The following is a 5,963-nucleotide window of genomic DNA, read 5'->3' on the forward strand; positions in this document are numbered from 1 at the left end:
CTCATGCAGACCAGCCACCAGGACTTGCCTTGCTTTTCGTCTTCTACAAACTTCACTTTTTAAACATGCTGAGCACAGGAACACTTCAGTGTCTGTACTACCAACCCTCAAATTCTTTTTCTGTGCAAGTCCTAAGAACACACCAAAAATAAACTGAGGTTTCCATTGCCTATTGAAAAAGTAAAGGAAAAGCACGTGCATGGCAGCTAAAGCAAAGCTCATTTTACACTCTCCAATCACTAACATACAAAGTGCAAGGCCCTGCATTCCCTGGTATTTCCTCAGTAAAAATAAAAATACCAGCCTTCCTCTGCATGCACAAAAAAGACATTTTCCTTTGTTGCTTGTAGCTTATTGATTTTCAGTTGTTCAAGTGTAAGTGAATCTGTAAGAATTCACCTCTAACCGCCCTGCATGTGCTTTTATGTTACAGCACAGTTTCAGGCAGTAAAATGTCAAAATAAACAAGATAAACAGGTAACTGTGACAAGTTTTCCCAAGGGCAGAAAAACATTATCAGCACCTGCTGCATTTTCCATCTGCTCTGAAGTACCCAGGAGAAAAATCAGAACTTTTATATAGTCAATACTTTGTAAGTTATGATTGGTGTTGATTCCTTTAGGAAAACTCAGGCGGTTGTATGTGTGTATATATATATGTTTCTATACAATGAGGAGAGCAGTACAAATAAGATCTATTCCAGAATCCAAAAGGCTTCAGGCCAAGGTGCAGCTCTTTTTCCTTCACCTGTCTATTCCTCTGTTTCAGTGTTGGCCTGCAGGCAAGGGCCTGCTGACCAGGGCTCCTACGGATGAGTCCTCAGCATTTCTTGGAAGACAGAGAGGTGACAATAGAGAAGGAAGGAAGAGGTTAATTTCTGGTCTAGGACATAGTAGGAGAGAGTCTCATGTGGAAGAAATTACTCTCAAGGTTTGCAGATAAGGGCTGCTTCTGGCCCTACTACCACTTTCGTGCATGGCTTGGTTATGACTGACCCAAATTGGGTTTAACCTGGCTCATTGCCTAAACATTTATTGTTTCTCACACATCCCAGGCTGAGCTGGATGTATTGGGGCCTGGTGTCATTAGCACGGTCACAAACACAGCAGCTCTGCAGGGCCAGACACCTGAGGGGTGGCGGCGGGCTGCGCGGTGGGCACTGCCAACACAGGACAGCGACAGGGACAGGTTTTGCCAGTGAAAAAAGCCCCTTGTTGTAGCTTTAACTCCTGCATCGCCACCAGCAGGGCAGGGAAAGCCATAAGCTACCAGAACAGAGCAGCCCTGTGTTTCCACAGGAGACAGCTGCTTTCCAAAACACGTTTTGCCTTTCCAGCAAAAAGAGCATTGTACCAAGAAAGCAAGCCTCACTTCCCTCAGCACCCCCTGCTCCTGGGGCAGGATGGCCCCCTCCTACCTCTGCAAGATGTCTCTCGTGGTTTAGTCTCACCAGTCCCCATTGCAACTGGATATGGGCCCAGTTTTGCAACAGCCTCTGAGCGCTGAAGCCCTGCAGTGCCCCAGGGGCCCTTCTGGCAGTTGGGGCAGGCGGGGGCAGATATGGTGGCCACAGCACAGCACCTTCCTCCTCTTCCAGCTATATTCTGCCAGGGGTCCCGGCCCAGCTGTGCCCAGGCCACCATTCCTGCAGCCCGGGGCCCTCCAAAGCCGCCACCGAACTAAACCAAAATGGTCCTTTGGGAGCATTTGACAGTAACCAGTTTGTTTTATTTACAATTAAATCACAGCTGGGGGGAAAGAAGGAAAATATTTTCTTCAAGATCTGGCTGTGAATTACTGGCAGAGCCCCTGCCTCCTCGAGGCATGGGCTCCTCAGGTGATCCTGCCAAGGCACTGAGGGGCTCCTGTGATGGCGGCCGCCTCATCCACCCCCGAGAAGACCCAGGCCAGCAGCACGAGCATGGCGTGGGCCTGGCCTCCAGCACAAGCTGATGTGGTGTTGCACGTGCCCTGGCCTTCTGAAATGCTTTTTTCGACCCATTTCTTCTTGCAGGAGAAGCTTGGAAGAAATTACTTGTCCCCAGCCATGCCAGGCTGACGTCGTGGGGAGCCGGGGTGCTGCAATGAAGGCAGGACAAATACCCATAAAAAAACCGAGTGTTCAAGTTGACTAACAGTGTTTTGTAATATTTCAAAAGCGTTAGAAAGGAAAATGTTGGGGTTTCATTTAAAAAAAAAAAAAAAAACAACAAAAAGCAAAATCTTACTGAACTTCTATATTAACCACCAATACATTTGTGCATTTAATATTTTCAGGAATACACTCTGGTTTTCTCTAGGTTTCTTTAGTTTTACCTACCATATTGCCTTTTTCTGTGCTCGTGCTGCAGGGGCTCCCACAGCCAGACATCCGGCTCCACGCTGGCTGTGCATCCCAGCGCCATAAAAAACCCTGGGTCATTTTTTATATTAATGGGTTCGTTAACTTCACTGTCCTGGCCAGGTCCCAGTTTAAGTAAGTGCAATCCCTCCAAATATTCCTCTCTAATTTCAACCATAAATGTCTTTTTCAGTTTCTTTCCTGCAAATTGTTCTGTGCTTTTTTCCATGCTTTTTTTTTTTTTAATTGCAAAACGGCTGTCACTTTTTACCCAGGAGATGGTTGTATTTTGATGCCACATTAATACCTTTATCCTACACACTTATCAAAACCACTGGAAACCTACCTCGAGGCAAAGCAACCTGCTTACAGTTGAGGAAACAATTCTGCATCCTACTTCCAGGGAAATTCAGAAATTTTGCTCACAGGAGGAACACAATGCAGAAGGAAAGACATCACAGTTTTTTAAATGTGTTACCTATAAAATATTCTACATACAAAATAAATTATGTGCAACTGGACAGATTTATAAAATAGTTTGATGGCTCAGTCTATTTAAAAGGTAATCTAAGCAAGCCGTGACTATACAGCCGTTGCCATTAATCCAAAAGACATTAAAGTTTCCCTGGCCTCTTGGAAGCTATTATTTGAGTTAAAAACCTTATCAGGACACCATGCTTGGGAGAAAACATAGAAACGTATTTCAGTTAATGGTTCAGACCCACCTTGTTTGCTCTGGAAACTGACCCCATACTGTAAATTCTATCTCTCTCTGCTGTACAGTGCATTACTTATAGCACATGAATAATGGATATTATAAACAAGCATTACAAAATGAAAATTCAGTTAACAATATTATGGAGCTTCCATTCACAAATGTAGTTCATGAGTGATACAAATTTTATGGTTCTTATCACCAATGAAAAAATTTGCATATCTCATCACAGAGTTCTTGCAAGAAACCATTCTGCATTTCTCATCTCAGTGTTTTTATGGTTAAGAAATATTGCATCAGGCCCAGTAATTTACATTTTTCCAATAAAATTCTAAATACATATGCAGCAGCTCTTTACTGACTGACTTCATGTTATAAATTATAAGCTTGGAAGTAAATACATTAGGACAAATATTGATTTCTAAATAGTCACTATGAGTGAGATTTTATTTAGTGTTGAATTATCGCACCTCATCTTTTATAGCTGTACCTTATCTCCCAGCTACTATACTTCGTGGCAAGTAAGTAAATAAATAACACCGCCTCACTTCTGACAGTTCAATTCGTTCAGTTCCACGTCGTGGAAATCACAGGCACAGAGTCTGTGCAAGGGTTTTCTAGCAGCTCTACTCAGACAGACTTTCTGGGATCTGCAACTGCTTTCAGCGTGTCGCATGACCGAGCATTGCAGGCTTCACTGTGGAAGCAGCAGGTGAAGTCCAGTGCCTGTTGGAAAAGATTAGCAAAAAAAGTAGCAGTACTACTCTGGGATGTCATTGAATGAGCAGTGCTTGTTCATTCAACACGTCTGCTCCGTGGTTGTTCAGCATTTTTTTGTTTTAATGGATAATCTCAACCTTTACTACCGTAAACACCATGATTGCACATGGCATCTGGTTAGGAAACAGGAACAAGGCATTTAGTCTCTGTAAAAAAAAATCAAACAGAGCGCTCAAGTTGCAGTTACAATTGGATCACCCTCCATACTTCCATCATCCCCACTTCAGAAGTGGCACTGAGACTCCCCAAAAAACAGCTCAAGTCAAGCTAGCATGGAAATGTAACTGCTGCAACCTATGGACAGAACCTATTGTCTGAAGAACTGCATGAATACAGCAAAATCTGCTCCAAAACAGAGGTGGGGGGAAAAAAAAAAAAAAAAGAAAACCATCTTGGGTACAGCAGTCCTCATCCTCACAAAGCTCCTCGATAGAGACCAAGTGTGTGGCAGCCCTCAGTATGTCTCCAGCCCAGGGGGACTCTGTCTGTCCCCAGCCCTCCCTTACAACCCAAATGCCACCTTGTGCCCTTACTTGCGACCACCCTGGCCCCCACACCCTCCCATTCACAGCTTGGCTGTGCTTTCCTTCCCAGCTGCAACACAGTTTGTAGGGCAAGGAAATGGATGCGGCACAGTCTTCACTTCCATAGCACCCGATGGATAGACATAGACACAAGAAAGGCAAAGGGCCTCGGAGGGACACACAGCGATGAGACCAACGGCAGTATGCAGGAAGTTTTCTCCCTGATGAGGAAGGCCGTAGTGCATCAGGCAGCTGGCTCACAGGCAGGTGGAAGAAAAACACGTGAATCCAAGGAGATGTCCCAGATGCACTGGGTCATTCTCTACCAGGTCTGAGCTGGGCAGCTGAGATACGCCTGAACTCAGTTCAATCTGCTTCCTGGGAGTCAACAAAACCCATGCTGTTGTTCCAAATATTTATTAAAAAATAACTTCAAGTGGAAAAAAACAATCAATAAGCAGTCCAATGGCAGATTTATTACAGTTTTAACAGGTAAAGGGAACGAATCTACTTTATGAGCAAAAATAGCAGTAGGGAAGTATACTGAAGGATTCTTAATCAAATGATAAAATGGAAACAGCATATGCAATATATATTTATATATAAATATATTGATTACATTCTTCTTAAATAGATTAAACAACATTCACTAGCAACATCCAAAATATTTTTTTGTGGCAAGAGATTCATCTTCCTTCACAGCAATACTGCCTCTCCAAAAGTTTATGTCCACTACGAGAATTTTAGAGTTTGGGACTAGAATAGGTATTCAATACCACCAAGTCAAATCCAGAGCAAGTGATTTAAAACCAGTTTATAGGAGATCTCAGTGTTACTTCAGAGACTTAAGGCCAAGTACGCAACAGGTGGAATTGGCAGAGCGTGGTTTAAGCTGTGGGATCTCCTAGAAAGCTCAAATTTGGATTAAAGTTAGATTCCCGCAGGGAAACTGACACTGCTCAGGATTCCAAATTTAAGACACATTTCCCTTTTTCTGTAAACAATTGTTAACTAAATAAACTCTCTGTACCCTGTTAACCATTTCTTAACATAAATATAAGGAGCTGCTTAGGTAGTCTTAAAATAAATCAGTATAAAAAATCTATCCTATCCTAATCTCTGTATCAAAGTGCTAGCAAATGGCACAGTGTTTTCTGTTTGAAGCTATGTTCCCTGTTTTTCATGTTTCATATTGCAAACCTCAGCTCCAGCAAGACTGAGCTCAGGTCTCCAACCGTGGTGGCTGAATCATCCCAGCTCCGGGCTCACTCTTGGGCAGCCCTCACTTATACTGGGACACCCAAAGTACTTCCGAACGGGTTGTGCTAGGGCAAGCTCTCTGTGCTGTTAGATGGATGGCACCCATCGCAGACCCATCCCCACCCTGCGGGGTGGTGGCAGGGTCCACGCATACAGGGAGCTGCTCAGGACCCACCCCAGTGCAGCAGGTACTTAGCCTGTCCCCTGCAAAGACCTGGGCAGGAGTCGGGCTCAGACCCAACAGCAGAAGACAAGCTGATCCCCCTGTCACTTTGCATAGTTTGGTTTAGCAGTGACTCTCTGCGAGTCCTGGCGCGATGCCCTATCGTGATCCTGCTGCTCC

This window comes from Pygoscelis adeliae, unplaced genomic scaffold, assembly GCF_000699105.1.
Source record: "Pygoscelis adeliae isolate BGI_AS28 unplaced genomic scaffold, ASM69910v1 Scaffold100, whole genome shotgun sequence".
In the NCBI taxonomy this organism is placed as follows: Eukaryota; Metazoa; Chordata; class Aves; order Sphenisciformes; family Spheniscidae; genus Pygoscelis; species Pygoscelis adeliae.